Source organism: Lissotriton helveticus, chromosome 3_1 (assembly GCF_964261635.1).
Source record: "Lissotriton helveticus chromosome 3_1, aLisHel1.1, whole genome shotgun sequence".
NCBI lineage: Eukaryota > Metazoa > Chordata > Amphibia > Caudata > Salamandridae > Lissotriton > Lissotriton helveticus.
In genome coordinates, this window is record NC_136061.1 from 88,575,328 (window position 1) to 88,593,437 (window position 18,110).

Sequence of the window (18,110 nt, forward strand, 5' to 3'; positions counted from 1 at the left end):
AGGTTGGTGTGGTACGATATATAAAGATCACTGGTTAGTTTCTACCTGTTTTTGAAATAAGACACTTATGGCCTAATTTGGATGTCGGTCCGAGTTGCCTCTGACCAACATCCATGTGGTTTCGGAACCAACCTACCTCCGTCCGGCGGTCCAAGACCACAATTACGATGCGACTGAACATGGTGCAGTTGCAGACTCCCATTTCCCTATGGGAGCTTGTGCGGCAGACAGAACTCGGCCTCAGCACAAGCTCCCATAGAGAAATGGGGGTCATTGTAAATCTCTGCAGTGTGTGGGCCACCTTGGCTCCCAACCGGAGGCCGCGAAAGTAGAGGGGCCTTGCTACGGCCCCCAAAGTCACTCCCGATAGGCTTTCCACATTGGAAAGTCCAACAAGCAAAGCCTGCCGGAACGCAACATTATAATCCCGTCTGCAGAAACGCCGTTCGCATTGGATTATGTTTGGTTTCCAACTGGCTGACAGGCTCCTTGAGCCCATCGGAAGCCAACCGGATTGACCGGCCGCTTTCAAATCTGACTGCTGTCATTGTAATAGGGCGGTTAGATTTGAAACCTTGTCAGTAGGAAAGTCATCGACATTAGGTCCTAAATATCTTTATCCATTCTGTGACTGAGGGTCTTTTCTTTTACTAATGCTAAGAGTCTGGCTGATTCATTTGGCACCAACTTTCTCTCTCACTTCTGACTGCAAATGGTGCGAGAAGGGACCTCCATTTCTTGGCATTTCTTTTGGAATGTTTGACCACAAAACCTCAGGGAAGACCGGGGGAAGGGAACTAGAGACACGGGGTGCTAGGAGTAGGTAGCCTCCAAACTATAATGTTTAACACAAAGGAGACGCTCCTAGAATGATGACCTAAGTGCTATAGTGTAATAGTGTTAACTTGTGAGTGCAGGCAACTCACAAAAAGTGAAAGACTGGTCTCACACACCTCGTGGTGTCATGCTTCATCATTGACCAATCCTCGCCCTCTAAAAACTTGGGTTGATAGAGGGCGGACATGCACCTGAAGACACGTATGCACTTCTAAAGCTAAGTGAGGGCCCTTACAAAAAAAGAGTGAGGCTAAAAGGCCATTACAGATGTCATACTTATTTTAGTGGATCTGGCATCTGTATGGTGTTTAAAATAAATGGTTTGTGTGTTGGGGATTCTATTGTCCCCCCACCGTACTATAAGAGGTCAACATGTTTCTGCCTGCTGGCCCTGAGGAGTCCGTGGTATTCATCAGGACCTATACTGCATAAACGGGCTCTGCCCTTACCATGCTATGCTGGTGAGGGTTCCACTTGGTGAGGTGAACACTTTAACACACCACCGTGTGTGCGGCTAAAGTTAACGCCCTAAGTGATGGGAATACTAGCCCCATATGAGAGTGAGGAGGGGAGACCCCTTTGGTCAAGCGTGTGAATGGGGAGAACTTTCGCCTCTGCACCTACATCCGATCTCCTTGCTGGTAGCTGCGAAAGTAGACCGCACACTAAATGTGACAAGATGCAGACAAACTTTAAAGACATCTTTATTGCATATTCACCTTTTGAACTTCAGCACCCCCATCGCCACCCCAATCCCCACCAGGCACCTCTACTTCCAGCGCCTATAACTGTGCCCCGGCAAAATTAAATTATGGAAAACTAAATTAGTGCCCTAAGGGGCCATCTGTTCTTGTTTGATCACCAACTAAAGAGAAAACACCACTGTATGTACCTATCTGGTCGGCCTATGGGGGTGCTGCAACGTACTGTGACCGGAGGTGCAATTTGTGACTTGATTACAAAGCAACACATTGGGTATTGTTCTTTCCCATTTCTGCTTCAGGGTGTAGAGCACTATTTCATTCCAGTTACATGGGCAATCTAATGCCATTTATAAGTTTACCTTTTCAGTTTTTTATTGCCTAAGGCGCTGGTTAAAGGTGTTATATAAACTTTTAAGTAAAACGTCCTGCTGATTCGATTAAGCTCTGACAGTAAGATTCCATTTATGCATTTTCAAACATAGGGTCTTATTTACAAGAGGCCAGCACCCCCTCAGCGTCACTTTGTTTTTACCACACCTGTGGTGCAGACCTCTCAATCATATCCATGAGGTGACGCAAAGACACCCTGCGTGGTATTGCATGTACTCATAGATATGGAGTACGACAAGGCAGTGCAAACCAATGACTACTCTGCTTCAATAAAGTGTTCCATGGGCGTTGCAGTGGGTTTTCCCACGCAGCATCCTTGGATTTTAACGCTGCCCCAGATTTACAAAATCATGTAAACCTGAGGCAGCAGCAAAATCTTATGCCTATCAAGGGCAGGCATAATGAGAAGAAATGTTTTAATTTCTCCTCGTTTTTTCCTCTTTTCATTAGGAATACTCCTAAAAGGATAGTTTTTGTGTAGGAAGGTACCCCTACTTGCACAAAGACAATCCTGCGAAGAATGCAATGCATGGTGCAAGGGTGCCTGCGATGGCCCTAGGCACCATATTGTGCGCCGGCCCTGGGCGAAAGGACAGCAGTACACCGTACCTCATAAATATGGTGCATTCCTTCCCTTTCAATTTGGGGCAGCAGCTAAAAGACTTGCAGCTCTACTCTACGCCAATTGTTTTGTAAATGAGGCCCACAGTTTCACATGTCTTTGGTTACAAACGCCACACCTCTTGTCAATGTTTCTGAGAGATGAGTCTTACACAACATCCATTTTCTTCACACTTAAAGCACTGCTCCCGTCATTGACAATCTCTCTAATGTGATTGAAGGGATGAGAAGGAAGCATTCTTGTTTGACTGAAATATACTCTTACAATCTAGCCAAATTTTTTTGGCTTATTTTTACGTTGCATATTGTAAACTTGTACATTGCTTGTAGTGTGTCCTAGATCCTTCCATGTGGTTATCTATCATCTGTCTATCTATCTATCTATCTATCTATCTATCTATCTATCTATCTATCTATCTATCTATCTATCTATCTATCTATCTATCTATCTATCTATCTATCTATCTATCTATCTATCTATCTATCTATCTATCTATCAATCTATCTATCTATCTATCTATCTATCTATCTATATATATATCTTTCTGTCTGTCTGTCTGTCTGTCTGTGTTTGTCTATCTATCTATCTATCTATCTATCTATCTATCTATCTATCTACAGGCAAAACAAAGATGAAAGTGACATTATAATTAAGGCTCCCTGTTTTCTGCAGACAGAAAACAATGTTTTTTCTGTCTGCATTTATTTTCTAAAAGTGGATAAATACAGAAAATGTGACTCTTTGTGCTGTCTTTCATCAATTATAGCCCAACAGCTGAGCAGATGGACAGAATGGGTAGTTAAAAAACAGGATCAAATTTCTTTAAATATCTGCATGTGTCAACATACTTTGTGATAGAATGCTAATATTTGCCAGTGGATGTACTGTTATGTAATATTTGGCAACTTAAACAGCTAAAACAAGACATACATCAAAGTATGAGTACCCGTTTCATTTAAATAAATATGGAACTGTACAGTTTTACAACAACATTTATACGCAAAACACAAAATAAATATGGATAAATACAGATAAAATGGCCCAAAAATAAATATGGATAAATACAGACCGAAATGTGAAAGTTACATGGTGCAAGCAGTACCGCTGAACATATCTGGTGTAGGTTGGAGATGCCCTTTTCAAAGTAGATAGTGCCTTAAAGCCAAAGTCTGTTTCCAAAAATCAGTGAGAAAAGCCAACATTTTTGTTCACAACAGACTATCCACCTGTTGATGTTATAGCACATGCTTATAATAAAACGTTGCCGTACAGTGCTGTAGATGTAGACTATGTAAAGTAAAGGTTTTGAGATGTGGACATTTATTTGCAGAACTTCCCTGAAAATTGTGCGGCACTGCAAATTGTAGTATAATGTACAATGTAGGGGTAACATGCTTAAAGATGGCTTAACTAACAGTTTGGTTGTAAGCATGGCTCTAAAGTCGTATGCCATTCTGCTCCTCTCAGGAATGTCTGCATTGTATTTTATGACACTACGGTGGATTGTACTTACAAACTTTCTGAAGGTATCAATGGCCGGTGCATACCTGTCAAAATTGTGAGTCATCAGTGATGTTATCAATTATGTCATTTAAAATATCATCATTTATGTCATTTAACATGTCATGAGTGCTGTGATCTGTGAGGTCACAAGCTGTGCATGACAGGGGCTCAAGTTGTAGATAGTCCACTGAGCTGTAACTGGTGAATTTTAAAAGTTAAGCTCTAATTTCATTTCAACACTTAACTGTAAGACAACTTGAACCTTTGTATTTTTTTCAGTGAATTTCAGTTTTTTTATGTATATTAAATTAAGATCTTATTACCAAACCTAACTATAATGTTACTTTAACCTTGGGTTTCTTCAGTTTAATGTCTAAACATTCTAGTTGAATTCAAAAAAGAGCGGGACAACTAAGAACATTAAAAGCTTTGTATTAGTAACACCATGGGATATGCTAAATCCATATGAAGGCTTTACTAATATGCATTTTAGTTTACCTATTTACATTTTTGGGACATTTTATAGACATACTCAGTATTCTAGAACGAAATTTTAGCATATTGGTGTCTCGCCCATCTTGTACTTTAATGTATGTTTAAATATTGTAATATATTTTACCATTGAGTTTGAGCGGCCGCTTTCAAATCTGACTGCTGTCATTGTAATAGGGCGGTTAGATTTGAAACCTTGTCAGTAGGAAAGTCATCGACATTGGGTCCTAAATATCTTTATCCATTCTGTGACTGAGGGTCTTTTCTTTTACTAATGCTAAGAGTCTGGCTGATTCATTTGGCACCAACTTTCTCTCTCACTTCTGACTGCAAATGGTGCGAGAAGGGACCTCCATTTCTTGGCATTTCTTTTGGAATGTTTGACCACAAAACCTCAGGGAAGACCGGGGGAAGGGAACTAGAGACACGGGGTGCTAGGAGTAGGTAGCCTCCAAACTATAATGTTTAACACAAAGGAGACGCTCCTAGAATGATGACCTAAGTGCTATAGTGTAATAGTGTTAACTTGTGAGTGCAGGCAACTCACAAAAAGTGAAAGACTGGTCTCACACACCTCGTGGTGTCATGCTTCATCATTGACCAATCCTCGCCCTCTAAAAAATTGGGTTGATAGAGGGCGGACATGCACCTGAAGACACGTATGCACTTCTAAAGCTAAGTGAGGGCCCTTACAAAAAAAGAGTGAGGCTAAAAGGCCATTACAGATGTCATACTTATTTTAGTGGATCTGGCATCTGTATGGTGTTTAAAATAAATGGTTGGTGTGTTGGGGATTCTATTGTCCCCCCACCGTACTATAAGAGGTCAACATGTTTCTGCCTGCTGGCCCTGAGGAGTCCGTGGTATTCATCAGGACCTATACTGCATAAACGGGCTCTGCCCTTACCATGCTATGCTGGTGAGGGTTCCACTTGGTGAGGTGAACACTTTAACACACCACCGTGTGTGCGGCTAAAGTTAACGCCCTAAGTGATGGGAATACTAGCCCCATATGAGAGTGAGGAGGGGAGACCCCTTTGGTCAAGCGTGTGAATGGGGAGAACTTTCGCCTCTGCACCTACATCCGATCTCCTTGCTGGTAGCTGCGAAAGTAGACCGCACACTAAATGTGACAAGATGCAGACAAACTTTAAAGACATCTTTATTGCATATTCACCTTTTGAACTTCAGCACCCCCATCGCCACCCCAATCCCCACCAGGCACCTCTACTTCCAGCGCCTATAACTGTGCCCCGGCAAAATTAAATTATGGAAAACTAAATTAGTGCCCTAAGGGGCCATCTGTTCTTGTTTGATCACCAACTAAAGAGAAAACACCACTGTATGTACCTATCTGGTCGGCCTATGGGGGTGCTGCAACGTACTGTGACCGGAGGTGCAATTTGTGACTTGATTACAAAGCAACACATTGGGTATTGTTCTTTCCCATTTCTGCTTCAGGGTGTAGAGCACTATTTCATTCCAGTTACATGGGCAATCTAATGCCATTTATAAGTTTACCTTTTCAGTTTTTTATTGCCTAAGGCGCTGGTTAAAGGTGTTATATAAACTTTTAAGTAAAACGTCCTGCTGATTCGATTAAGCTCTGACAGTAAGATTCCATTTATGCATTTTCAAACATAGGGTCTTATTTACAAGAGGCCAGCACCCCCTCAGCGTCACTTTGTTTTTACCACACCTGTGGTGCAGACCTCTCAATCATATCCATGAGGTGACGCAAAGACACCCTGCGTGGTATTGCATGTACTCATAGATATGGAGTACGACAAGGCAGTGCAAACCAATGACTACTCTGCTTCAATAAAGTGTTCCATGGGCGTTGCAGTGGGTTTTCCCACGCAGCATCCTTGGATTTTAACGCTGCCCCAGATTTACAAAATCATGTAAACCTGAGGCAGCAGCAAAATCTTATGCCTATCAAGGGCAGGCATAATGAGAAGAAATGTTTTAATTTCTCCTCGTTTTTTCCTCTTTTCATTAGGAATACTCCTAAAAGGATAGTTTTTGTGTAGGAAGGTACCCCTACTTGCACAAAGACAATCCTGCGAAGAATGCAATGCATGGTGCAAGGGTGCCTGCGATGGCCCTAGGCACCATATTGTGCGCCGGCCCTGGGCGAAAGGACAGCAGTACACCGTACCTCATAAATATGGTGCATTCCTGCCCTTTCAATTTGGGGCAGCAGCTAAAAGACTTGCAGCTCTACTCTACGCCAATTGTTTTGTAAATGAGGCCCACAGTTTCACATGTCTTTGGTTACAAACGCCACACCTCTTGTCAATGTTTCTGAGAGATGAGTCTTACACAACATCCATTTTCTTCACACTTAAAGCACTGCTCCCGTCATTGACAATCTCTCTAATGTGATTGAAGGGATGAGAAGGAAGCATTCTTGTTTGACTGAAATATACTCTTACAATCTAGCCAAATTTTTTTGGCTTATTTTTACGTTGCATATTGTAAACTTGTACATTGCTTGTAGTGTGTCCTAGATCCTTCCATGTGGTTATCTATCATCTGTCTATCTATCTATCTATCTATCTATCTATCTATCTATCTATCTATCTATCTATCTATCTATCTATCTATCTATCTATCTATCTATCTATCTATCTATCTATCTATCTATCTATCTATCTATCTATCTATCTATCTATCTATCTATATATATATATATCTTTCTGTCTGTCTGTCTGTCTGTCTGTGTTTGTCTATCTATCTATCTATCTATCTATCTATCTACAGGCAAAACAAAGATGAAAGTGACATTATAATTAAGGCTCCCTGTTTTCTGCAGACAGAAAACAATGTTTTTTCTGTCTGCATTTATTTTCTAAAAGTGGATAAATACAGAAAATGTGACTCTTTGTGCTGTCTTTCATCAATTATAGCCCAACAGCTGAGCAGATGGACAGAATGGGTAGTTAAAAAACAGGATCAAATTTCTTTAAATATCTGCATGTGTCAACATACTTTGTGATAGAATGCTAATATTTGCCAGTGGATGTACTGTTATGTAATATTTGGCAACTTAAACAGCTAAAACAAGACATACATCAAAGTATGAGTACCCGTTTCATTTAAATAAATATGGAACTGTACAGTTTTACAACAACATTTATACGCAAAACACAAAATAAATATGGATAAATACAGATAAAATGGCCCAAAAATAAATATGGATAAATACAGACCGAAATGTAAAAAAACAGAAATACCATAAAACAGTGAGCCCTAATCATAATTAGGTGTTGAAATGAGATAAGAGCTTCACCAGTTGACATTTACCAAACTAACTATGACTTGAAGCCTTGTTGTGCATTTTTTATGACTGCATGTATTACTTCACTCATGATTTCTTAAAGGACAACATCGATTACATACCTGATGACATCTCAAATGACATCATTTTAAAAATAGAACGTTGGTATTAAAGGGCCTAAAGTTATATACAAGGTCGAATTACTGTGTGTACATGTGGGCTCATACAATGGAATAGCATAGGTCCTGGAGCCAAGCATAGTAAACTGAACATAGTGAAAGTTACATGGTGCAAGCAGTACCGCTGAACATATCTGGTGTAGGTTGGAGATGCCCTTTTCAAAGTAGATAGTGCCTTAAAGCCAAAGTCTGTTTCCAAAAATCAGTGAGAAAAGCCAAAATTTTTGTTCACAACAGACTATCCACCTGTTGATGTTATAGCACATGCTTATAATAAAACATTGCCGTACAGTGCTGTAGATGTAGACTATGTAAAGTAAAGGTTTTGAGATGTGGACATTTATTTGCAGAACTTCCCTGAAAATTGTGCGGCACTGCAAATTGTAGTATAATGTACAATGTAGGGGTAACATGCTTAAAGATGGCTTAACTAACAGTTTGGTTGTAAGCATGGCTCTAAAGTCGTATGCCATTCTGCTCCTCTCAGGAATGTCTGCATTGTATTTTATGACACTACGGTGGATTGTACTTACAAACTTTCTGAAGGTATCAATGGCCGGTGCATACCTGTCAAAATTGTGAGTCATCAGTGATGTTATCAATTATGTCATTTAAAATATCATCATTTATGTCATTTAACATGTCATGAGTGCTGTGATCTGTGAGGTCACAAGCTGTGCATGACAGGGGCTCAAGTTGTAGATAGTCCACTGAGCTGTAACTGGTGAATTTTAAAAGTTAAGCTCTAATTTCATTTCAACACTTAACTGTAAGACAACTTGAACCTTTGTATTTTTTTCAGTGAATTTCAGTTTTTTTATGTATATTAAATTAAGATCTTATTACCAAACCTAACTATAATGTTACTTTAACCTTGGGTTTCTTCAGTTTAATGTCTAAACATTCTAGTTGAATTCAAAAAAGAGCGGGACAACTAAGAACATTAAAAGCTTTGTATTAGTAACACCATGGGATATGCTAAATCCATATGAAGGCTTTACTAATATGCATTTTAGTTTACCTATTTACATTTTTGGGACATTTTATAGACATACTCAGTATTCTAGAACGAAATTTTAGCATATTGGTGTCTCGCCCATCTTGTACTTTAATGTATGTTTAAATATTGTAATATATTTTACCATTGAGTTTGAGAGGGATGATAGACTATGTTGTTTGTTGCACATGCTAAAGCATAGGGACAGTTATAGAGACACCTAAAAATGTTTAGAAGATTCCATCTACGATATCCTATGACATATTAAGTTTATTCTTCGTTCTTATTAATATACATTTTAGTATATCTGTCTATATAGCAATATATTCTAAACGTTACAGAGAAAGTACTTTAAAATTATTACACATTGCTTGGTATTTTAAAGCATTACTTTTGCAAATAACTCCAAACTGATACCAAAGGGATTTTTTACTAATAGTGCAAATATATAAGCACAGTATTGATTGTTGTGGTGCATACATTTGAAAAAAGAGAATAAAGTGAGAGGCATGATTTAATTTAATTTTTTAAATTACAAGTATTTTTAACAGTCAGTTGTTTGTTTTTGTCTAGCAAGGCATACTATCAAACACAAATAAAAAGAGATAAAGGTATGATAATCAAGAGCAAAGGAGTCCCCCCACATATTCCTCAGTTTACAAACACCCCAGTGCTCCATGGTGTCAATTCAGGAATAACCCTTAGAAGAACCAGGACTCCACCCAGGAACAACCCAGGAACAACACACAGAATATTTCTTATAAACTCAATGATAAGTGATCCACCTACATGAAACTAATCAACAACTCTCGAAAGGCGCTGCTCAAAACAGGGTGAGAGCTCTACAGAGTCCACCTTGGAGTAACAAAGGAAAATCCTACAAAAGACACATTTTTCAAGCTCTAGGGCATGTTTAGGTAGGGTGAGTGCTTTGGAAAGTCCACTAAGATGCGATAGAGGAACAACCCATAGATGGTCCATACTGCAGTCTGACTCATTCTGCGTCCCTCTGCTTGAGCACACATATTCTACGCCACCCACGAGGGCTTCTACCTTTGCGCTCCTTCTTAAACGCAGGTTATTTGTTTATGATCTGTTTTATTGCCAGCTTGTCATACTTCCTATCTGTGCTACAGATTCTTATTCATCAAATCAAATATTCTGCCACCAATTCACTAAATATTTTTTTTTAATGCATTCCTAGATCTTGTGAAACATTGAAGAAAGTCAAATCCTGTGTTACGCCTGTGGCTCACCTCAGAGTGTCTACCGCAGCAGTGTCAGTCATCACCAAGAGACATCACGCTTACTTGAACACCTAAACAAAAAGTGGGTAAGTATTCTGCAAGGTCCACTATAGCAGCCGGTTTAGCTTCATATAGTAATTCAGAGTCCATGTGCTAAACACTTCTAATGCAGCAGTCGCCCATAAAGGGCACACTCATGTCAAGATTTCAGATGGTGGGGCAGAAATGTTGTGGTCTTTCCACATCACTGAATGATCATGATGTTAGCTACAATGCTGCACTGGCAATAGGTACACAATCCTCACCCAGCAGTAAAAATGCCAACATATTAAGGAGGTGAATTTTACCTCCATGCTGAATTGGGAAGTCATTCCGTATAGTTGAAATTAAGTTTACTGCCAATTTAAGCTTTGTTGATAAAAATCTTGCACAGCATACTACGTTGCCGCTTCTGTGCTACTTTGGGGCCGATTCCGATTCGGGTCGGAAGGGCTCCGAACCATGGTCGGAGCCCTTCTGACCGAATCGGTCATTGCCGGCGGATTCCATTCCGACCAAGCCATTCCGATGGGCTTGGTCGGAATGGAATTCGACTTGGATTTCCGGATGGCCTACGACAGGCTCGGAGAGTCCGTCTGCCATCCGGAAATCCTCCAGTACTTCCCCGGTCGCCTCTTTACGACCGAAGGAGTATGATGGCAGCTTTTCACTGCTTTTTCGTGTTGGTCTGTCCGGCACGAAAAGGCAGTCGGAAGCTGTCTCTGGGGGCCCCCAGCAGGGCCCCCATGGGTGTGAGGCCACCGGATGGTGGCCTGGGGGGCAGCTATGGTGCCCCTCCGTTGATCTCCACACCCGGTGACAGGCACCTTGGGGTGCTGGCCACAGGGTGCAGGGATGAACTGCACCCCTACCTTCAGCAATGCGAGCACATGCTTTCTGACCCAAAAGGATTCTTGCATTGTGAAGTATACGAATGCGACCGAACCCTGTTCGGTCGCATCGTATTACCAGGGTAGTAACCCACGACAGCAGGTCGGTGGGTTACTGCTCCTGACCGATGTCGGACGGACTCAGGTCCGTCCGACATCGGAATCGGCCCCTTTGTGTCTGTTTGCCCAAATGCAGTTACCAGCACGTTTTTGCTGCTGTTAATGACTGATGGATTTTCTATTAGGGAGCACAATAACTCTGCAACATTTAAGCACTGAACTTGAATTCTGAATAAACAGTAAAATGTGGTTAAATCAGATTTTTACCATTTGTTGCAGGTGTAGGTTACTCCCTAAAACTATGTCACTTTTGTCATCCTCACTAATGTGTCATTTCATGGCATCGCAGATGGTCACTTTTAGCTAAATATTGATGGTCAACTTGTTAGGTATATCAATATGGGGACCAAGACATGGGTATAACAAAAGTGCTTCATACACTGACAATTTCTGGAGCTGGCCTAAACAAATGTACACACATAAAACATGAAAAGGTGATTACAGTACGGAACTCAACCCCAATATCAGATGCCTAGGTACTTTTACAACACAGACCACGGCCAAAAAATGCCAGGTATGTACTTTTCAGGCAAATTTAGCAATAAAAAAAGAGTGATTTATAAACAAATTGTGCAATACAGGCAAAGTGTTCAAACTGCATTAAAATTCACACGTATAGATTTAAAAAGAAATCATGAAAGGAAGTGTTGACTTCTAACAGCAATTTGTGCAATACGGGTGAAATGTGCAAGATCTGATAGAAAACCACACTCTTTAGACTTAAAGAATAATAAAACCAGAATAAAATACACACGTCCCTACGATCAACACTGTTGTGCAAGGAGCAAATAATATTATTTTTGAAGGGAAATGGTACGCTTTATTGGATACAGCAGACAGGAATTCTTACCAAAGCCCAGCATACCGCCATATAAGTACAATGCAGGATTATTTTCATTAGGTCACTAATGTGACAAACCTGCATCTCTCTATAGACTGGCAATAGCAGGCGTTGTCTTATATTAACAATGGAAGAAAAAAAACAATAATGCGCAAAAGTGGCAGAGCATCAAGATTACAAAAAGGGCAAGCATCCTTGTCCCACCCCACCTGATTAATCCCTGTCCAACTGATAACTGCAGGTACCTGGCCCACCGGACCTTCAAGGCCCACCGCCTAAGAGACATAGTCTTCAAATCCCTCAAGAAGGGCTGAAGTAAACCATTATAAACTGCCTTCAATAGATGCTGCAAGTTGATTCTGTTACAGACATCAGCAAAGCTGCTGTGAAATGAACACTCTTTTATTAAGCTCCATCCCTTCACCCTGTCAATGATGGCCCATCCAGGCACACCTAAGCTCTTTATTGTGGATGGTTGTCTGGGTGGAATACACAAAGTTGAACTGCCAACTACACCCAGTAATGTGACCCAGAAATAGGCTGCAGGAACTAATGGCTAAGACAGGATAATGCCAACTCTCTAAAAGTCGCATTTTCAAACTTGTAATTCAAAAATCTTACTTTACCATTAAAGGTTTTTAATTACAATTTCCAAAGACACCAAACATGATCTGTTGACCTGTTCCCATTCAATAGTCAGCCCTTATTAAATGTAATAATGCAACCTAATGTGTTCCTATGGGAGAAGTAGGCCTCCCAGTAGTGAAAAACGAATTTAGGAGTTTTTCACTACCAAGCCATTTAAAACTAAAAAAGTACATGACCCACCTTTTAATTACAATGCACTCTGCTCTATGGAACAACTAGATGTGACTTATACACAATGAAAGGAGTGGTTAAGGCCTGGCAAGGGGGGTTATTTACCAAGTCGACATGGCATTCAATGGCTACCAACAGACTACAATAGAATGCCTGAGGCATGTTTTAAGGGGCTACTGGAGTGGGTGATACAATACGTCTTGCAGGCAGTAGCATTTAATATACCCGACCGGGGCATATGGTATACCACTCTACTAAGGACTTGTACGTACATTAAATATGCCAATCAGGTGTACCCCATTTTACCATGTTTCAGGGAGTGAGCAAAAGCAGTTTAGAACTGGTTAGCAGTGGTAATTAGTACAGAGTCCTAAGACTAACAAAAACAAGTTTCACCAAAATGGAGGGAAAGAGCCAAAAGGTTTGGGGAAAGGCCACACTAATGCTGACAAGTCTAACTGTCATCATCAGGACTAGATAAGGCAGATCAAGTGGGAATTATTCAGTAAGACCTTAAGGAATAAAACATGTGAACAGTGGCAATAGTTCTGGAAATTCCACTCATTCCACTCAAACAAAAGTTTCCAATGGACAGATTTGATGATAAATTATTTAATGGGCTGCTGAGTAGTGGAATCCGCACCATGGAAAAGTAGATCTACATAATGTAGGGCAAGCCAGACACCCACATTTGGGATTAGCCTAGCTGTGGCAGTTGTTCTTCACCTGATCCCAATTGGAAGGCAGGGACACTACAGCTAGTTTTAACCCGTTGGGTGCTGGTGACGGAACCACTCCGTCACCAGCCTCGGACGGGCTGTGCTAATGATGGATTGGTTCCGTCACGGCCCGGCCGCCACGCCTGCGCAGCAGCGATTTCGCTCCTGCGCTGGGCGTTCCATTGAGCGGGCGGGGCCGTGACGGAACCACTCTGTCACAAGCACAGCGCACCCGAGGCTCGTGACGGAGTGGTTCTGTCACGAGCATTTTGGCGTTGCGCAACCACCCCTAGCACTGCGGCGTAATTACCGCCGCAGCCAAGGGGTTAAAGGTATCATCTGCCATATCAAATGTAGCTTATAGTAGTGTTTTTGCAATACCTTTACTCCTATAATAATATAAAAAATCATTCTGTTTATTGCATGACATATAGCAGAAAGAAATCTTGTAGTTAGCAGACACATCCTAGTCAAAGCAGAATGAAAGTATCCTATTTGGAAAAATTATGTGCACATTTTCAACACAATAGATTTTTATGAGGTCTCCTGATCCACCGTCAGAAGGAGGCAGGGCTGCTATATTTTTCTAGGCATGCCTGTGCTTGATTGTAATCCTATCCGACCCTGTCCCTTGTATTCAGGGGAGTTCACTCAGGAACTTTAATTAATATGTGTGCCTGTGCATTTGAATGAGGCAATGCGGTCACTAGTTGGTTATTACATTTTACCCCAATATGATCTTTGCACATGACTTACTTACGCCTACTACCCCTACTGGGGCATATACTATCAACCAGGACCCTCCAGCCACCTCTGTCTTAGGCTTTTCTTTCAAACTGACTCCAGGTGTAACCCATCTCTTTGCAGTTAGCCTTGAGCCCTCTGCACTAGGTGTTTCCTCTGTTCTTTTTACCTTGATGGTTCCAGATCAGGGCTTGCCTGGTGGTGTCTGATGCAGTCTTGCAGAGGGTGTGACCTCTCCATCCCCAGCATCTTCTCATGATTTCTTCATGCGTATGGAGTTGGAAGGTTTAGCTATCATAGCTGTGTTGCTGATGGTGTTTGGCCTGCGGATTTAGAGGATTTTCCTCAGACAGGTGTTGATTAAGGTCTAGACTTTGTCAGTTGTGGTCACTGTTGTCTGCTCCATACACATTGACCAATTTTACATTGGTGTTAAAATGTCTGATCTAGGTTTGCTTTAGGAAAGAGGGGGGTCTTGTACTTACGGGACCAGGTAGGACATCACAATTTATTAGAAAAACAAATGACCTTATCTCAATTTTTAATTGCTGCTCTTTATTTAGGCAGACTGTGTACCTAGACATATTTATTCTTAGGCACTGACGTTTTTTATCGCCCTTTGCTTACATCAAATAATTTTAAACATTTATGACTTTCAAAATGTCAAAGCATGACACACTAAAAACATTTAAATATGATAAAGAATATTGAAAAACACAATATATACACATGGATGTGTACCTAGACAAACGATTCCATACAGTCAAAAACAATACATAATGACAGTATACCAGTACTTTTTATCATAGCAGTCCTTCCTACTACTTATTTTATATCAGTGTATTAGGACTGTTCTCACAAGGGATGGTTTCTAAAGGGTACAACTTTATTATAAGTGGCCATCACTGGGGTGCACACTGTTAGTTTGGTAGCCCTTTGTGAGTGATGTGGAAAAAATTCCTGACAAAGCCGACGCGTTTCCAAACCTGTTACTTGTTTCGTGGGGTTTTCATTAGGGCTGGACTGGTTAACTTGTTAAGTGATAAAGAGGGGCAAATTAAGTGTGGGTGCCTTCTCCTTTGTTTTCCCTGACACTGGTTTTGTCAGTTAAGTGATTACCTCTGTCTGTCGTAGACTCTTTTTTGTCTTTTTTTTAAATACTCTGGCGTTTTCTGGAACACCCTGTAGTCCTTAATGGGGAGAGACAAACCAGTTGTCTCAGGTTATATGATTAAACAAGATTGTTATTTTAAACAACAGAAAAGGCAGGTGAATGAGTTTTAAGTTGCGCTGGGGAGAAACACAGGTAGAATTCAGTAATATGTTCAGCTCTAAGGATATGATCCTGGTCACCCTCCACGGATCAAACACTGTGATTTATGATAAAACACAAATGTAAAGCAGAAAAACAAGGGGTATATCCTGAGCTTCAAGCCAAGTATTAAAGTCCATCAATTCAATTCAATCAGACGATAGTCCTCATTATCATCTTCATTTATTTCAATCTTCTTCAAATGAACAAACACTAGCCGCCAACACGTGTTTCGTCCTGGTATGGTAACCAATGGACTTCTTCAGGGCTAGAAAATTACAATACACATGATCACAAAGGTGTAGATCCAAAGGTAATTGTTCATTATGAGTAAAAGTAAACCGTACTAAAAATGCATATTTATAAGTGACACCAGGAACACTGTTGGGATTTCTTTTCTTTCCTCTTGGTCTCTGATTCAGTTATCTATGGACAAGATATTTGTTATTGACTTTATGGTTCCATTATTTTTCCCTTCCAATTCATTAATATTTCTTTGTCAAGCTTCTCATAGCTTCACGTGATCATGGTATTAGGACAGTAGCTTACAATGAACTTTTACTATGACGCCATCTCAGACTGAGCTTAGAACCTTGTATTTTTATTACATATCATGAGTTGATAGGATACCACGGGACTCTTTGTTAGCGCTTAATATTGAAACAGGAGCTATTGGAATACTTTTCCCTGGGTTTGTCAATCGCGGTAGGGTTACTTCTGACTTATATCTCATTTTTTAGCGAACATAATAACTTTTCAGATTTTTGACGAAAATAAAACTTTGATTTTTGAATCACAATCTGTGTTTTTCTTACACTTAGTTTCAGTCGGACTACTATATAAAGTTATATTCTACATGAGACTATATTGATACACGGCACTAATACTTAGTTTGACACCCATACTACAAGATGGCAGCTGCACTAACTCGTTATGCCGTGTCCCACGTTTAGGGATTATGTTAGTCCGTCCCTCATGTTTAACTATGTTGTCAACTTGGATAAAGAGGCAACTCAATATGGCGCTGATGTAAACCGCCGATAGTTGTGATAGAGATCGTAGGTCACCCGACCAAATAATTTCACCATATAGTTTTCGGGCCCATAAATCTCAGTTCCTTCCTATTGTATTCTAGTGTACCCGACTTACCATCCACCGTTACGGGTACCTATGACCACGATAGATCAGGGAGCTAGCTGTGAAAGAAAGGCAGGCAAAATACAAACCCAACTTCATATAACTTTGATATTCCTAAAAAGACCACGGACAACTGGCAAGTTTAAAAGTTTTATCTAGAATTCATTTTCTGAGAGCATACAGTTTATGACAAGAAGGCAGTCTATAATCAGGATAACGAAAAGCACATAACCATACAGGAAATGGGCAACTAAAGCACGTACTAGAGTTTTGCTACTGGGATATACTTCAAGGGTAAAATAAAAGATTGGAAATCCTACACATCTATAGGAGGGGAAAAATTGGAACACGCTATGATTCTAACAATACCACTTCAATCAGGTTTCAGGAGAAAATTATAGAACTGTATCTATATTTCATAAACAGTGTGGAGAGAAGGTATTCTAAAAGGTTGGGAAACATAGGAACATGCTAGGAAAACAGCAATAACGTATGAGCTTTCATTCAGTAGCTTTGCGAAAGCATGGAAAATCACTTATGCGCAAAAAGTATGTCTTTATTAAAGCAAAGACAGAAAATAGAAAGATGCAGTATAGAGTTCTCAGCAATATATATTTACCTAGAATGGTGTGAAAACCAACCCTGGCCACGGATCAGTCAAGGACAGGAAATACCCCAAGGAAGGACAGTCATCAATGGGACAGCAGGTGCAGAATGGACACCCCAGGACAGGACAGGAAAACCAGATTAGGATCAGGACAGGACCACCAGGACACGACCAGCACCCGCAGTTCGGAAGCAACGCCTGCGCTCCACCCTCTCTGCAGCTATCAGTCAGGACCCCGATTGGGTTAGCGAACTTTCCAGCAAAGTGCTCCGCCAGCACTTAAGGTTTAGTAAAACCTTTGAGTCTATGGTCAAATTCGTACAGAGTGCTCCGCAGCGCTCTGTAAATTCAGTCACCTATTGAGTGCGTTGGGTCAGTGACAGGTCAGCTATTCAGACAAGTCGGACAATTTCTCTAGCTGAACCTCGGCTAGATATACTGTTTTCGGGTCAGTGTACCACCCCCCAATGTTGCAAAGTGTCAGAATCCCCAATTTCGATTGGTCCCCACGTAGGATAGGTTAACACACCAATCAGAACAAACTTCTACAAGCTCGGTTTTGCATCCTAAGGAACCGCCTAGCAGATTTGGGGCTTCTCACGGTAGATATGACAGAATACAATAGGAA

At 40.8% G+C, this 18,110-nt stretch overlaps 1 long non-coding RNA gene across 1 annotated transcript in view; it reads left to right on the top strand.

Annotated features, from left to right (window-relative positions):
* LOC144824422 (uncharacterized) overlaps nt 1-18,110 on the top strand; it is a 58,154-nt gene that overhangs the window by 5,448 nt on the left and 34,596 nt on the right. The window contains exon 2 of the long non-coding RNA XR_013608941.1: nt 10,144-10,340. This is a non-coding gene — a long non-coding RNA (uncharacterized LOC144824422). The remainder of the gene's footprint in view (nt 1-10,143; nt 10,341-18,110) is intronic.